Genomic DNA, 18,708 nt, shown 5'->3' with positions numbered 1-18,708 from the left:
GCCTGCTGTATATACTCTGCAGAAATTTGGTCCCTAAGTGTTGGTGTTGCCACAACACTGTAAGCCCTCACAGTTAGTCTTGGTGGGCACTGGAACGCCCTGCTGTGTGAACTATTATATCAAGAATTGTAATTACATGCCATTGTTGAACAGTGGTAGAAAAATTGGGCCTTTGGTGCTGGTGCCACAACACTGCAAGTCCTCACAGTTACTCTTGGTGGGTGCAGGAACAGGCCCTGCTGTGAAATATTAGATCAAGAATTGTAATTACATGCCCCTGTTGAAAAATTGCAGAAAAATTGGGCCTTTGTTGGTGGTGCTGGTGCCACAACACTGTAAGCCCTCAGTTACTCTTGGTGGGCACAGGAATGGGCCCGCTGCAAAGTATTGCATCAAAAATTTTAATTACACGCCCCTGTTAAACAGGGGCAGAAAATTGGGCCTTAGCCACTGGTGGCGGTGCCCAGAACCAAAAATGTTCTTACAAGCTATCAGCATGATCATTGAGGAGGAAAAGGATAGTCACTCAGCATCAGCATAGGCAGTCTTGAAGGGATCTGACATTTCAAAAAAAAATATTCAGTTACATCAGCATCAGGTGCTTGGTAGCTGGTGGTGATCCAAGCCTGATTCATTTTTATGAAGGTCAGTCGATCGACCAAGCCAGTTACAAAGCCTCCAGCAGCACTGAATGTGCGTTCTGAAAGAACGCTGGATGCAGGACAAGCCAGTAGCTCAATTGCGTACTGTGCAAGCTCTGGCCAGTGATCCATCCTCAAGACCCAGTAAGCCAGAGGATTTTCGTTGGGAAAGGTGTCCAAGTCGGATCTTGCCCCTAGGTATTCCTGCACCATGTAAAACAGACGCTGGCGATGGTTGCTGGAACCGGTCATACCTTGGGGCTGCGGACTAAAAAATTGTCTGAACGCATCGGTCAGATGGCCACCTTCTCCACCGCTTCTTCTGTGACTGACCGAAGCCTCAGCAACAAGTTGTCCAGGACCAGGATTTTGTAACCTCCCAGTCTCTGGGAACGCATTGCACAGACCTTTCTGCAAGGCCTCCCGAAGATGTTTCATCATCTGCTCCCTCTGTGCCGGAAAGATAAGGTGTGCAACCTTACTCTTGTAACGTGGATCAAGGAGGGTTTCCAGCCAGTAATCCCTCTCCTTGATAGCACGAATACGAGGATCCTTCCGCAGGCTTTGCAGGATCAGGGAGGCCATACAAAGTAGGTTTGCTGAGGCATTTGGTGCGGAGTCCTCTGAGTCACTGAGGACGACATGATCCGCAGCCACCTCGTCCCAGCCACGTACAAGTCCATGGGTTTCTTGGGACTGTAATTGATCCCTTGAAAACTGCTGCTGTGTCATGGTCTTACCTCCTTGCTGTCCTCCTTCGTTTGACATGTGCTGGCGGCCATCTTGGTTTCTGGGTTTCTTGTAGCCTCCCACCCTGCGGCTCCTCCTTCCCACTGGGAGGAGCTGGATGCCTGGCTCATATATATAGGAGGTCTGTGGCTTCAGTTCCTTGCTTGGTCCTCCTGTGTTCACATGCTTCTAAGACTGCTGCTGCTTCTGGTTCCGATCCTGGCTTCGTCTGACTACCCTGCTGGTTCCTGATCCTGGCTTCGTCTGACTACCCTGCTGGTTCCTGATCCTGGCTTCGTCTGACTACCCTTCTGGTTCCTGAGCTCTGGCTTCGCAAGTCTCTGCTTCGGTTTCACCATCCGTTTGGACTTTTGCTTTACAGCTTGATTTTCAATAAAGCATTCTTATTTTCACTTATCTCTTGTTGTACATCTGGTTCATGGCTCAGTGACATGCTGATGCTGAGTGCTAGGCTCCACCTCCATGCTGACACAATCCTCCTCCTCCTCCTCTTCCGGTGTGATAGGCGGGCAAGCAGGAACACTGTCTGGATAAAGGGAGCCTTGAGAGGTAAGGAAGTCCTCCTCTTCCTCCCTCTGTTCTGCCTCAAGGGCCCTGTCCATTATTCCACGCAACGTGTGCTCCAACAGGTGAATAACAGGGACAGTGTCACTGATGCATGCACTGTCACTGCTCACCATCCTCATGGCCTCCTCAAATGGTGACAGGACAGTGCATGCATCCCTGATCATGGCCCACTGGCGTGGGGGAAAAAACAAGCTCCCCTGACCCTGTCCTGCTGCCATATTGGCACAGATACTCATTGATGGCCCTCTGCTGCGTGTGCAGCGGCTGCAGCATGGCCAATGTAGAGTTCCACCTGGTGGGCATGTCACAGATTAGGCGGTTCTTGGGCAGGTTGTATTCCTTTTGGAGGTCTGCCAGCCGAGCACTGGCATTATATGACCGTTAGAAATGCACACAGACTTTCCTGGCCTGCTTCAGGACATCCTGTAAGCCTTGGTACCTGCCCAAGAACCGCTGCACCACCAAATTAAGGACATGAGCAATACAGGGCACATGGGTCAGTTGTTCCTATCGCAGGGCGGAGAGGTTGGTGCCATTGTCGCAAACCACCATTCCTGGCTTAAGCTGGAGTGGCGTCAACCACCTCTGAGCATGCCCCTGAAGAGATGACAGAACCTCTGGCCCAGTGTGGCTCCTGTCCCCCAAGCACACCAGCTCAAGCACCGCATGGCATCTCTTTGCCTGCGTACCTGCATAGCCCCTTGAATGCCTAAAGAGGACCGCTGGTTCCGAGGACACATCAGCACAGGAAGAGGCCATAGAGGAAGAAGAAGAAGAGGGGGGGTGGAGGAGAGAGGTGTGTCACAACCAGTAGTAGCATTTTGGAGGCGTGGTGGCGGAACAACCTCCAACACTACTGTACATTGTCCTGTGTCCTTCCCAGCTGCCAGCAGAGTCACCCAATGCGCCGTGAAAGATAGGTAATGTCCCTGTCCATGCCTGCTGGATCATGAGTCAGCGGTAATATGCACCTTACCACTAATCGCCCTGTCCAGCGAGGCACAGACATTGCCTTCCACATGCCGGTAGAGAGCTGGAATCGCCTTCCGTGAGAAAAAGTTGCGTTTGGGAACTTGCCACTGAGGTACCGCACATTCCACAAACTCACGGAAGGGGACAGAATCTACCAACTGAAAAGGCAGCAGTTGAAGTGCTAGCAATTTTTTTTTATTATTTATAACAAGGGCAGGGCCCGCACGGCCCGACACATTACATGTAATAACTGAATACAAAATCCAATCAACGGTACAAAACTTGGTACATAGTAGCATATCAAACACATCATCAGGTCTATTAATCCTACAACACATAGGAGGGAAAACTCAGTTCAACTTGTCTGTAGGGTGACCCAAGCACCCCAGGGGATTGCTCCGATGCCCCAACCGCATTAAAGTTGCAACTATGACAAGGAGCACCCCCTGGAAGTGGATCTGAGACAATTTGTGGCAATGTCAGTCGCATGAGCCCAGGCCCTTCTTTTTCCATTTATCAAGGAAGGAGAGATTAAAAGAAAGAAGAGCAAAGAGAAGAATACAAGTAGAGAAGTAAGATACAAAGCGGTCAGAGCATAGGGGAGAAAAAGGAAGAAGTGCTAGCAATTAAGCTAAGCTAGCATTCAACCGCTGGGCATGTGGATGGCTGGGAGAGAACTTCTTTCGGCGCTGCAGCAGCTGGGGCAGGGAAATTTGCCTGGTACAATCTGCCATCGGTGTACCGATAGTAGATTGCCCGCAAGTACTTGGCTGTGACACACCTAATTCTACACCTTCAGTCCTATCAGTGCAGGCTTCAGAGAGCACTGAGGGTATAGTGGGGTTGGAGATCCCAGCTGATGAGGAGCAAGGAGAGGCCTGCTTTGTCAAGCATGTGGTGCCCAAGCGGGTGATGTTTTGGCCACGCGAGATACGCTTGAGACATATGTTGCAAATAGCAGCGGTGCGATCTGATGCACTCGTCTCAAAAGAGGCCCACACCCAAGAACTTTTGGAATAACACTGAGAGACAGCAGCGCCATGCACATGTGTATCTCTGTGTTGTTATGCAGTTGGTGCTCTGCCCTTAAACTGGCCCCTGGAGAGCATCCTGCCTCGTTGGAGATGTGCCTGTGCCTCCTCCTCCTCCTCCTCCCATCAGGCACCCATGTAGAGTCAGTGACCTCATCATCCCCTCCCTCCTCATCACTGTAGAAAACCTGGCAGTATGCTGCGGCTGGGGGAACATGACTGCCAGATTGCTGTCCTTCTCGGGCACCCCCTCTCTCTGAGCTCACGTTACTGCCTTCCTCTAGCTGTGTACCATCATCGGAGCCTTTAAAACGCTGAGCATCCTCCTGAAGCATGTACCCAACACTGTGGTCAAACAGTTCGGGGGACTCCTCAGGAGGACATGGTGGGGCTAGGGAAGAAGTGACTGATGCCATTGAGCAGAGGGAAGAGGCCGCGTTGGCAGCTGCTTTGCCAGACAAAGTACCCTGAGTCTGGGTGAGAGAGGATGAGGAGGATGAGGACGGCTTGGTCATCCACTCTACCAAGTCTTCGGCATGTTGCAGCTCAACGCGGCCAGCTGCCCAAAAAAAAGGACGAGCGTGTCCCACTGCCACGTGCTGAGGATGCACAGTGTCCACGACCAGCACTGTTGCTTCTAGACGCAGAGCCTGTTTGCCCTCTTTTATCGGCTTGTGACTCTCTGCCTCTACTTGTTGTCATTCCAGACATACTAATGGCCTGCAGAGGACACAGACAGTACACCACGTGAAAGTACTTGCAGCAATATCCCCTGTCTGTAGTATTAATATGAGCAGATCCCTGCTTCTAGGAGTAAATATGAGAAACACCAGCTTTACGTTAGGTGCACAATGTGCAGAGGACACAGACAGTACACACACCACGTAGCTTTAGGTGCACACTGCAGAGGACACAGACAGTACACCACGTGAAAGTACTTGCAACAATATACCCTGCCTGTAGTATTAATATGAGAAGATCTCTGCTTCTAGGAGTAAATATGAGAAACACCAGCTTTACGTTAGGTGCACAATGTGCAGAGGACACAGACAGTACACACACCACGTAGCTTTAGGTGCACACTGCAGAGGACACAGACAGTACACCTCGTGAGAATACTGCAGCTAGCACAATCACCTGCCTGCCTGTCAGTAAATTAGGAAGAGCGGATCTTGCTAAACTATACAGTGTATAAATATTTATACACAACACCTGGGATGCATATATATCCTCTACACACTGTAACTAACTGACTAGCCTGCCTGCCTGCTCTATCTACATGCAATAAATGACACACTCTCTGTCTTCTCTTAACCACCGCAAACTATACAAGGCTGACCTGCAGGCGGTCTTTTATAGTGTATGGCGTGTACTTAACCCCCTGAGCCATAATTGGCCAAAGCCACCCATGCTTTGGCCAATTATGGCTCTGTTTCTTGCGTGCTGTGATTGGCCAAGCATGCAGTTCATAGTGCATGCTTGGCCAATCATCAGCCAGCAATGCACTGCATTATGGGCTGTGACACGCCACTCGAATTTGGCGCAAAGGACCCGTAACGTTCATATTTCGACGAACTGTCGAACATACAACGTGAATTCGACTCGAACACGAAGCTCATCCCTACTCTACAGGCAGCTTTAGCCTCCTGGGATGAAACCCAATACAGGTCCCTACTAAAGCAGCTGGACATTCCCTTCAAAAATGTTTCCATACCCCAAAAGAGACTGCTTCATCAGCTGATAAAAAAGCACCTGCTGGTGTTAACCACCAGTCCAGAGGATAGTTACTAAAAGGCATTGAACGTCCATACACTCTGATCCTTTCCCTAGATTAAATGATGCCCAGCCACCTCAGTGAGTGCTGGATATTCCCTTTGGGGGTCAATCATCATGCTGGTCTGACAAGAGCACCATAATGTCCTGGAGGAAAAAATACACAGACACCACTAGAGAAAAGGAAGGACTTGTGTTGTGAATAGGTGAGTAAAAAGTAGCAGAGAGGCTTCAGAGAGAAAGCAGAAAAGGAGGGCAGAGGGTGCAGGAAAAGAGGAGTTGGGCTCAACCGTGAGTTAAAGATTTTTGTGGAATTCATATATCTATAGGAATCATCTGGGTGTTTAGGTCCTGATGTGGTTTTTAGTAAAAGGGCAATATACTTTATTTTTAGTAATTTTAATATCTTTAAATTATATATATATATATATATATATATATATATATATATATATATATATATATATATATATATATATATATATATATATATATATATATATTAGGGCTGTTACTGATTAAAATTTTCGTGTTCGATTAATTGATTAAAAAAAAATCGATCGACTAATTTCGATTAATTATAACGCACATACAGATCCAACTACTTTTAGCTGATCTCCTTGCATTGCAACTCTGCATTAGTCAGTGGTAAATGTGGTATACACTATATACAATCACCCGACACTAGTTAGTTTCCACAATCCATGACTTAACTTCACAGTTCACACAAATCCGTTTTAAATTCAAACTGTAGCACTGACATAAGTAATTTTTTCTTATTAAACTTTAAGAAAAACGTAGAAAGTTAGTTTAACTTTAATTATAAAACTTATCTAGTATATTGACTGTCAGTCACTTTATAGTAGGCATCACTTTAGCCAGTCACGCAGACATACCAGAGTGTTTACATTTTCTGGAAGCAGACATGATCACATTTTATTGACAATATACCCCGAAGAACTGAAAAGTCTTTCGCAGGGAACAGATGTTGCCGATACACAAAAAATTGTCTGCAAAAAACTGCTTAGGACAGGAAAACAATGTTTTTTTTTTGCCCCCTTCCCCTGATGGAGCCTGATGCATCCTCCTGCTCCACAGATGCAAAGGTACCTCAATCCAATGGGTGCAGTTGCTTGCATCCAGCAGGGTAAGTCTCACTGTCCAGTGACGTCAAGAATTTTGATTGATCAAAAAAGTTAAAGATTAATCGAGGAATTAATCTTTAATTTTCCCAGCCCTAATATATATATATATATATATATATGACACACCACATAAAATAAAATATTGAATATATTTATAGTTTTATTTTTATGTTGTAGAGGTAGCAAATTGTAAAATAAGGTATAGGCCAAAGGTTTGCAGGGAAGAATATTAAAAAAACAAAAACAAAGAAAAGATAGCTTGGATGGTAAATCATTTGATTTGGCACTTGAACTAAAGAGATCTGAGAGAGCTAGAAATGGAATTCTTCTGTGGAACTGAGAACCCATCTACCTGTGTACAGCTAACTTTAGATACTGATAAAGAGTTAGAGCATATGTACACTGGTGTTTAAACTACTTTTGTATCTTCTTTGCCTGTGATAAGTGTAGAGATTAGATCACCTATGTTGTAACAGCAGATGCAGGGTATTTCTTTTTTTCAAATAACAGTTTGTTATTTATATAAAACAGTTCGCAGGGTACAGTTATATGCAGGCAATAAAAGACCAAAGCAGACACTTATCAAAGAATACAAATAATTCCCTTGCCCTATATGGGTAGAGGGGGAGTTAAGCTTCCGGCCCATAGGGCCCTATTCTAAGAGCTGGCTCTACCACCAGTCATGTCAACAAACTATGCATATCAAACCGTTTTCTATACTCTGGCGTCAACAGTGACATCCAAACAGTAGGTTGTATAAGAGGTGAAGGGAGTCAAGGAAAGAAAAGAAGAAAAGAAAGAGAAGGGAGATTTAAGTTACCGCGTCTGCCACCTCGTCCGACCCGGCGAATCCTCCTGCCGATGCCACTCACTCCAGACCTCATCGTGGGCGTCTATGCCATTGCGTATCCTAGCCGTCATCCGCTCCATCAACTCCATGTCCTTGACCCTAGCGTATAGGGCTTCTTGGGATGGGGGGTGGGTTTTTTCCAATTAAGGGCTATCAAGCATCTAGCCGCCGTTAGTACGTGCCTAAGTAGTTTTTTGTACGGCTTGGCCAGGCGGGGTTTGGAGATACCTAGCAAAAATAGTTTAGGGGATAGGGGGATTGGCGTCTCAAAGAGATGGGTAAGCATTGTTGCGTGGACTGCCAAAACGGGGTGATAAGGGGGCACGTCCAGATGCTGGGTATTTTACTGTAAATAACTTGTATTAAATGCACCGGAAATGAAAATGCAGCAGTTGGGGGTGTTTAGCAGGAGTTAAATGTAGTAGAATACATTGCACCTCAAAGCTTAGCTCCAGTAGTATTTCTAGCTTTAGATACAACATGGAGCGTTTAGAATGTGTGAACATTTTATTTCTGTGACCTATAGGAGAGAGCTCCCCTCACTTCCTGTCCTGGTTGCAGTTCTCAGACAAATCTAGAAGAAATCTTCTCAGGGGGAGCAGACAGCATTAAAAACTTTATAAATGTTCTAACACTTCCTCACCTTATCAAAACAAAAATTACATTCTGGTTGGAGGTGTGTTTTAAAGTCTATCTCTAGGCAAAACCTTTTTTTTTCAGCTTTGGATAGACCAGGAAAAGGTTAGATGTTCTGCCAGGTTGTTCTTGCTGTCTATGTCCCCATTGAGGACATGAACCCTTCTATTTATACTAATGTTCATGATCAGCATGAAAGAAAGCAAGGAGAAATCCAACGTTTTAGAGTTGTTCCCAGAACAATGGTGGGAGACATCTATCTAAGAGGAAATATCCCCTTCCTTTGGGAGGTTTCCTGTAACTTTCTTTTGTGCCTTTAGGACAGGGAGTAAAGGAATCTTTTTTCCCTATGGTGCATAGCCAGCAAATAAAAAAATGATATGGTCGTGTTTTACTTTTCTGTACTCTATCCAAAACCATAAGAAACACAGTTTGGCTTTAGATATACTTTCTCGAAGCTGAATGACAGCAAAATGATGTAGGCCACTGCTGGCCTCTCCTTTGAGAATTCCAATTACCTTACTGTCATGCTGATTCTTTGGCTTCAATGCTGTCAGAGTTGCTGATCTAGAGCAGGTTAGAGATAAATAAAAATTGCTGACACATTTCCAACACTCCTTTGCAACATGTTGTTCTAGGTCTGAATTTCAAAAGTATTGAAGCCAGACACAGCCAGGTAAATAGCACTGTCAGGAGCAAGCCAGTAATGGATACCTCCACACCTATCTCATGGCAGGTGTACTTTAAAGTAGTAATATATATATATATATATATATATATATATATATATATATATATATATATATATATGTTCTTTTTTTTTATATATAGTGGTACATTATAGCCATAACTAGGGCCGAAACAACGAATCAATTAATTCAACAACTAATCGATTACTATTTTCATAATCGATTAATCGCCCAGTAACATAATGGGGTTAAAAAAAAAACTAAAATGAACCCTTTATAGTACAAAAAGAGCACATTTCTACTGTAAAATATACTTTCAACTGTCCCACAGTAAAAAATGAGCCTCTTACAGTATCAATTATTTGCTTTTTGTGTACTAATTTTAGTTTTTTTTTAACCCCATTATGTTACTATACATCTCAGGCCTGGGTCACACCTTTGCTTTTTGCAGAAACACACTACAGTTCATTTACATGGTTTCCTATGGGACACATTCTCATCCATGCTTTTTTCAGCTGCTGCATAATTGGAAAGGGTCAAGGACTTTTTATTTTTTTTATGCAAAACAGTGTTATTTTGTTTTTTGGTTCAATATACTTCAATTGAGTAGCTGCAGAAAACCATGTAATGCGTTTTTGCGGCAATTTGTGTTTTTTTAATCAGCCAAACAACAAATTGGCCAAAAAATATGTAAAAATGCAAATCGCCACAAAATCACCTTTGTTTTTTTAAGGTTATTAACCGATTATTCGATTAATCGAAACAATAATCAGCCAACTAATAGATTATGAAAATAATCATTAGTTGCAGCCCTAGCCACAACTAAGAAAAACATCTCTATTTTACATACAGTTACACTAAAAAAGATGATTGATAAAAAAGAAAACAAAAAAACGATAAAACCACTGAAAAATATATAGAATATCACGCCTATCAACAAGTCAGTTTAATAAATGTCTTTGTATCAGTTTATCTGTGGCCTATGCATATCTAGTTATTTCTGACAAGACACCGCAAAGGACATTGAAGATGAGCAACATACAGTAATGGATAGTTTCTGTTCCAATTTCATAGTAATGTAATCACACCAGCTAAAGAACCATTTCTGATTGGTTGCTGTGGATTACACCATACAGGACTACTCACAATAATGCGGTCTAATAACTCAAAAGCAAAAAAATAAAATTCCAACCCACTCTGCACAATAGAGTGACCCCTTAAAACATATAATAAACAGTATAAAAAGCTGCTATGCTAGTCAACCCCCAAATATGTGGTGAATATCTTCAGAGAGCGATGAATTCTCCCAACATATGCTTAGTGCTCAATTTATCAAACATTGTATAAAACGTGTGTTAAAAAAATATATACCAAAAGAATCATAAATTAAATAAAAAAAAAAATGCACTAAAATCCAAGTGCCCAAAAGTAATGGTCTCTTAAAGGGTATATATAAACATTCACAGAAAACTGACCAACAACATTATTTATTTAAGTTAAAGAGGTTGTAAAGGTAAACATTTGTTTTCCTAAATAGCTTCCTTTACCTTAGTGCAGTCCTCCTTCACTTACCTCATCCTTCGATTTTGCTTTTAAATTACCTTATTTCTTCTGAGAAATCCTCACATCCTGTTCTTCTGTCTGTAACTCCACACAGTAATGTGAGGCTTTCTCACTGTGGTGGAGTGTCGTGGCTCGCCCCCTCCCCTTGGACTACAGGAGAGTCAGACGCCCACCAACACACATCTTTCTCTATCTGCAACGTAGAGAGCGTCCTGACTCTCTCTCGTAGTCCAAGGGGGGGGCGAGCACTCCACACCAGGGAGAAAGCCTTGCATTACTGTGTGTCCGTTACAGGCAGGAAGAAACAGGAAGTGAGGATTCTTCTCAGAAGAAATAAGGACATTTAAAAGCAAAATCGAAGGATGAGGTAAGTGAAGGAGGGACTGCACTAAGGTAAAAGAAAAGCTATTTAGGAGGAAAAATGTTTACCTTTACAACCCATTTAATACAGTATACATTCAAATATGTTTAGTGGTTAAGTACATGTGTGTGTGCCTTCCTTTTGAAAAAAAAAAAATAGGCCTTGGGATCTGGCGAGTGTGAAGAATTATTCTATAGGTGGATGGATTCATAAGTGGAGTCGTTTAGTTTTCCAAGGAATATCACATGGTGGAATATAATTAGCTGCACGTATATTCACTTAATTAAGGTTGTTGGTCAGTAACTGTATGTGAAAGTTTGGTATATTTTTTTTTTAACATGCACTTTTTCTACAATGTTTGATGTATTGAGCGCTAAGCTTATGCTGGGAGAATTCACCACTCTCTGAACATATTGATCACTCAATGGAAAGATTGGTTTTATTGAAACACACAGATCTTCTAGGGTTCACACAGCTATGACACAAGGACCATTCATTGCCTGTGTTGGGGACTGTTTACACAGGTTTTTGTTCTTGCTAGAACTGCTTTTCTTTTCATACTTATTAATGGGAATGCAAAAAAAGCTTAAAACACTTGATATAGGATAGAATAATAGAATACCAGTCCTCATACATTAAAAGCCTCACTTCTATAAATCATTTAGCAAAAACTATTGGCCTAGAACATTATTAATGAAGTCAGTAAACAATTTTGGTACATGATTTAAAGCAAGTACTGTATTTCAAAAAGGAACTACATAGTCATATAATGGCAGATATGAAAACACCTCTTTACTATTCAGTAAGGCTGTGCAAAGAGCAATGATGATGTGCTAAGAGTCCATATCAGCCAATCAGGTTCCTGTTATGCCCCGTACACACAAGCGAAATTTCCGATGGAAAAAGTCGGACAGACTTTTTCATTCGGTAATTCTGACCGTGTGTATGCCCCATCGGAAATTCCGATGAATTCCATCGGAATTGACATAGAGAACATGTTCTTTTTTCCTCCGATGGAATTCCGTCGGAATTCCGATGTGAATTTGGTCGGACAAAGGTCCAATCATATGTACAGGGCTTTAGTGTAGTCACATTTCTGATTGATTGTTAAAGGTACCGGACTTTGCACATCATTACTGCCCTTTCTAGTTCCTTTATTAAATACTTGATGACTTATGCTACTATAGATGTTTTTGTGTTCAATGTTCATACATGGGTATGTGAGAAGACAAAAGTTAATATAGATTGTACAGCCATTTTATTTATGGTTATACCACACTTTAAGGAAAACAAGATGAAACATGTACTTTTATTATAATTCAGGTACTCAAATAGAGGCATTCATTGTAATCTTGGAGCAGAATCATTTCATGAAAGCTGATTTTAGCGATTTTCCTGGTTCTGAGCTTTCACAATGAAGGAAGTTTACTCATAGTAACATTCATTGAAATAGACACATTTTAGGTGTAACGTCACTTTTAGAACACGTGCAGATTAAGTATCCTTTGGGCCAATGGAAATTTCTCATATTTGCTAGTAGTCATGTAATCTATCCACATATGTCTCCTGTAATCTACAATGCAATGTTTGCAGACACAGTGTCCCATATGTCCTCAATTTCCCCCACGGCCCCAAGCAAATTCATAATCCTTTAAACACATTAGATACTACAACAGCCTGTAGAGGAATCAGCAAGCCAATTTTTTTTATTAACTACCGTAATTGTTTTTGTGTACATATCCATATGAAATGAAAGCATTACAAACTAATAACAGTCTCTTTATCCTCCTGTACATGATCATTACATGTGACTTTTTCATATTATGATTGCACCTGGGACCTAATCCTAGAGACTTGTGGCTCTCTCATCCCCATTTGAGGGAAGGTGGTTTAACAGGAACCTGTCAGGTGAACAATTGTATTAATTTTTGAAGATCTAGGTTCCAGGGTTGTTGTCTTTATCCTTCTTTCACTATTTGGTGAATGAAAGTGTAAAGCAGGGATAAGAATCAATGTTCTGGAGCATGCAACTGCAAACACAAGTCAGCAACATCTGCTCCCATATTTATACGCTGACAGATCATCTTTAAAATCCAGTCAGCGTGTTGCATGGACAGTTGGCAACACTCTGAGGGAGTGACACCAGTGACAATGAAACGAAGCACATTCAGCTTCTCTGCCTTGAGACCATCATGGATAAATATTGCCACCTTTGCATACTGTACACCAGGTTTTAAAAGCCTTTTCTGTGCAGTGCAAAAAACAAAATGGATTGCTGAAAATGTGAGAAATGTGTTCTATTTCAGTTAAAATATACATGAATTTTTGTATTTCTTTATTTTTAAATTTTTAAAAGTCTAGTCTCTTCCTTTAACCTCTAATGCCTTGTACACACGATCAGGCTTTTGCCCAGCCAAATCACATCGGAATTCCGACGGAATTCCATCGGAAAAATATAGAACATGTTCTATATCTAAACTAAATTTTACGATGAAAAAACTCTAAAGGGGCTACACATGATCGGAAAATCCGATGGAAAAATTCCATCGGACTTTTCAAATTTTTGAAAAAAAAAACTATAAAATAGTCCAGGACAAGTTTAAAGTTTTATTCAGCATTCAATAAAAATAGCAGTGACCATGTAACACCATTTTATAATTCGTTTTTAAATCACAGATGCTACATAAACATTTAAAAAAAAATGTGCATATCTCACAAATAGAATCATTTTAATTTAAAAAAAAAATCTGGGGAAAAAGTGAATTTGAATTCAAGCTATACAGTGTTTTTTGATTTTAAGTCAATTGATTTTGTCTTTGATGTACCAATTTTCATGGGTACAATTTGTTCTATGAGTAAATATATATCCCTGCGCTACTATATGCTACTCCAAACATATCACAGACATAATAAAATATATAATATATTATAGAAACCAGCTACCACCCAACAGTGCTATCACTACACTTCATGCAGAATCCAAAATAAATAAAATAGTGAAGCGCTTCACCATTATTTTATTTATTTTGGATTCTACAATTTGTTCTAATTTACACGTGCTTGAGGCGATTGTAGCCATATTAGTGCACTTGCGACAGACAATTAAGTACTGTCCATGATCCTTTTTTTTTGCACTGACATAAAAAAATTCAGTTACTTCTAATGTACACAAAATTCAGAGGGAGCGATGAGAGTCATTGCTCAGTTTAGAGGTTTACACTCTCACCTATTGCTGTAGAGTTTTTACAACCTCAACTATGGAAGTCACAGCGGCTAAACATAATTTTGCAAACTAAAAGGTGTTTTGACCAGTGTGATATGTGTTGTGTATTTTATCTATAACCAGGAGTATAATTGAACCTTGTGTGAATGAATAGGCCATCTAAAATGTAATGTTTTATTATTTTTCTAATAGAATAGCTTTGCTTTTCACTCCACCTATATGTATTATCAATAATCCCAAATCAAAAAAATGAGGAAAACAGTAAAGGAACTACAGTATATGGAGATATTTGTGGCACTGTGTTAAATAATTAGGAATTATGCCCTGCAAAGCTAAGCCTGATTATACTTTGTCTTCACATATCTAAACGGATGCATTCAACATTTTATAATACGTTGGACAGAGCTTTTAAAAGAAAAAAAAAAAAAGAAAGAAGGTTCCTTACCTGAGATTTTCAGGTATAAATCCACTAGCAATTCCTTTATCTTCACCTGGTTATTTGTACAGCCAAAGTCCTGAGATAGAGATGGAACCCTCACTCCTCACTGATAGCCCAACCATAAACTGCTCCTTGAATGTGGAGGAGTGACAAGAGTAGAGGTGACAGGACAGCTGAGATGCTAAGGCTGACACAGAGAAATAGGAGCCCTAATAATGTACAAGTAACATGGCTGGTGAGGGCCCAAGCAGGAATTGCAAGGGTGGAGGAGACGGGATAAAAAAAATACAGTATGTCTCTCTGAAAGAATATTCTAATGTGAGGTGCTAATGAATAGTAAAATTAAAAAGTCAATTTAGAATGATTATGGAGCAAAAAAAACAAAAAAAACAAGTGCATCTATTCTAAATTTCGAAACGTACATTCTTTGCATTCCTACAGATCCCAGAATTTTCTAAATATTGCTGCTGGCATTCCATGTCCTCTGAGGTGACACATGGCATAGGAGCTGGCAATAAAGAATTCCTTAAGTATCTCTTCTTTCATCACAGGTTTATAAAGAGTTATTTTTTAAAACTATAAGGCAACTGTAATGACGCACCGTGAGCAATTATACATTCTTGTGAGATTACTACATGGAGATTCGTTTTCAGTCAGATAATATAAATATCCACTAGATACAAAACTAATAATAATAACAAAATTATCAAAACTGTGCAGTAACCAACAACCAGAAATCTCTTATGCCGCGTACACACGACCGTTTTTCGCGTTTTAAAAAATTACGTTTTTAATGGTCTATTTTTTTTTCAACCTGATCATTAGAAAAGGCCTTGCTTACACACGATTGTGAAAAAAAAATGCTCTAGCAAAACGCGGTGACGTACAACACATACGACGGCACTATAAAGGGGAAGTTCCATTCGGATAATGCCACCCTTTAAGCTGCTTTTGACGATTTTGTGTTAGTAAAAGACGATTCGCGCTTTTCAGTCCGTTAATGTGCTTACTCCATTACGAACGCTAGTTTTACCCGAACGAGTGCTCCCGTCTCATAACTTGCTTCTGAGCATGCGCGTTTTTTCACGTCGTTAAAGCCCACACATGACCATTTTTTACGATGTTAAAATCGACAATGTTAAAAACGAGGTGAAAAATTAGAGCACGTTCGAAAGCTTTATTGGCCATTTTTTACATCGTGAAAAATGCTCTGGAGCCCACACACGATCGTTTTTAATGACATTAAAAAAAACATAATTTTTTACAACCCAAAAAACGGTTGTGTATACGCGGCATTAGAACAGCCTTTGAAAAAAAATTTAACACAGAGAAACCCTAAAAATAATGTACAGGACCCATGGAACCTCTGCTGCAAAATGATTATATCTAAAGCTCACAGTACCTTAGCATGATCAGTAAGTTGTAAATATACAGGGCCAGATTCACAGAAGAGATACGACGGCGTATCTCCTGATACGCCGTCGTATCTCTGGGAGTATTTATGCGACTGATTCATAGGAATTAGTTACGCATAGATAGCCTAAGATCCGACAGGTGTAATTGACTACACCGTCGGATCTTAGGATGCAATACTTCGGCGGCCGCTGGGTGGAGTTTGCGTCGTTTTCCAGCGTCGGATAGGCAAATGAGCTATTACCGCCGATCCACGACGGTTTTTCGCGTTCGTTACGTCTGTCGCTAGTAATTTTTTCCCGTCGCAAAGTTAAGCCTGCTTTAACATGGCTTAACTTTAGATGAGGCCATGTTAAAGTATGGCCGTCGTTCCCGGGTCGATTTCAATTTTTTTTTTTTGGCTAAGAAGGCGTCCGGGAATACGAAAGTACTTTACTCACATCGCCGTTCAAAAAATGACGGTCCCACTTCGAGCAAAAGCACCCAAGCAGGGAATTTCGTAACGGAGCATAGCTCTGTACAGTCCGGCCGCGGGAGCGCGCCTAATTAAATGGTTCACGCCCCATTTGAATTGTGGCTGGGCTTGCGCCGGACGCTATTTACGTTCCACACCGCCTTGTGCTTGGTGAATCAGGCACTAGCGCTGAAAACTTGCGGCGGTGTAACGTATAGACGATACGTTACGCCGCCGCAAGTATATGTGAATCTGGCCCACAGTGCCTTGCAAAAGTATTCACCCCCTTGGCATTTGTTGTGTTTTGTTGCCTCACAACCTGGAATTAACATGGATTGTTTGAGGATTTGCATCATTTAATTTACAGAACATACCCACAACTTTGAAGATATTTTTTTTTTTTTTTCTTATTGTGAAGCAAACAAATGGTACAAAAAAACTGAAAAATTCAATGTGCATAACTATTCACGCCCTAAAGTCAATACTTTGTAGAGCCACCTTTTGCGGCGATCACAGCTCCAAGTTGCTTTGGATAAGTCTCTATGAGCTTGCCACATCTTACCACTGGGATTTTTGACCATTCCTCCTTGCAAAACTGCTCCAGCTCCTTCAAGTTGGATGATTTGCGCTTGTGAACAGCAATCCTTAAGTCTGACCACAGATTTTCTATTGGATTGAGGTCTGGCCTTTGACTAGGCCATTCCAACACATTTACATGTTTCCCCTTAAACCACTCAAGTGTTGCTTTAGCAGTGTGTTTGGGGTCATTGTCCTGCTGGAAGGTGAACCTCCATCCTAGCTTCAAATCACACACAGAGTGGAACAGGTTTTGCTCAAGAATATCCCTGTATTTAGTATCATCCATCTTTCCCTCAACTCTTACCAGTTTCCCAGTCCCGGCTGCAAAAAAAAAAAAAAAAAAACATCCCCACAGCATGATGCTGCCACCACCATGTTTCACCGTGGTGTTCTTTGGGTGATGTGATGTGTTGGGTTTGCGCCAGGCAGCATTTTCTTTGATGGCCAAAAAGTAAAATTTTAGTCTCATCGGACCAGAGCACCTTTCTCCATACATTTTGGGAGTCTCCCACATGCCTTTTTTGCAAACTCAAAACGTGCAATTTAGTTTTTTGCTGAAAGTAATGGATTTCTTCTGGCCACTCTGTCATAAAGCCCAACTCTATGGAGTGTACGGCTTATTGTCATCCTATGTACAGATACTCCAGTCTCTGCTGTGGAACTCTGCAACTCCTCTAGAGTTACCTTACCTCTGTGCTGCCTCTCTGATTAATGCCCTCCTTGCCCGATCCATGTGTTTTGGTGTGCGGCCGTCTCTTGGCAGGTTTGCTGTTGTGCCATGTTCTTTCAATTTGGTCATGATAGATTTGATGGTGCTCCTAGGGATCATCAAATATTTGGATTTTTTTTTATTTTTTATAACCTAACCCTGACTTTCACTTCTCAACAACATTGTCCCTTACTTGTTTGTAGAGTTCATGGCAGTGTTTGGTTAGTGGTGCCTCTTGCTTAGGTGTTGCAGCCTCTGGGGCCTTTCAAAAAGGTGTGTATACGTAATGACAGATCATGTGACATTTAGATTGCACACAGGTGGACATTATTTCACTAATTATGTGACTTCTGAAGGTAATTGGTTGCACCAGAGCATTGTATGGGCTTCATAACAAAGGGGGTAAATATATACGCACATGCCAATTTTCAGCTTTTTTATTTCTGAAAAATCGTTTTATGTATACATTTTTCTAATTTTACTTCACCAACGACTATTGTGTTATGATCCATCACATATAATTCAGATAACAAAAAAAAACAACAACATTTAACTAAAGACTGTAATGTAACAAAATAGGTAAAAAGCCAAGGGGGGGGGGTGAATACTTTTGCAAGGCACTGTAGAAACAAATAAAAAAAACTAAGGATGTGTTTACTTACGTGTTTGATACGCATGAATGATCACCTCCAATGCTATATGACAATTTGTGTTGTAATAACTATTAAGTTAAAGTGGTACCAAAACCTAAAAGCAAACATTTATTATATTGTAGCTAACTAATTCTTAGATGTGACGGCTGCAATTGTTTTCTTTTATATGTTTATATGTTTTATTGTTTTTCTTTTTTCCCCAACTGGTGATCTGACCAGGTCGTCTGTTGTTTTTCAACAAAACAAGCTGTCCTGCAAAT

General features: G+C 41.3%; 1 protein-coding gene across 1 annotated transcript in view; it reads right to left on the bottom strand.

The window, feature by feature from the left end:
• STAC3 (SH3 and cysteine rich domain 3) overlaps positions 1 to 14,830 on the bottom strand; it is a 159,702-nt gene extending 144,872 nt beyond the window's left edge. Inside the window, exon 1 of the mRNA XM_040340944.1 lies at positions 14,647 to 14,830. The gene's annotated coding sequence lies outside the window, so the exon portion shown is untranslated. The remainder of the gene's footprint in view (positions 1 to 14,646) is intronic.
• Positions 14,831 to 18,708: the final 3,878 nt, after the last annotated feature.

Source organism: Rana temporaria, chromosome 2, assembly GCF_905171775.1.
Source record: "Rana temporaria chromosome 2, aRanTem1.1, whole genome shotgun sequence".
Lineage (NCBI taxonomy): Eukaryota > Metazoa > Chordata > Amphibia > Anura > Ranidae > Rana > Rana temporaria.
The sequence above is the reverse complement of the archived record's forward strand: the minus strand, read 5'-3'. Positions and strand labels throughout refer to the sequence as shown.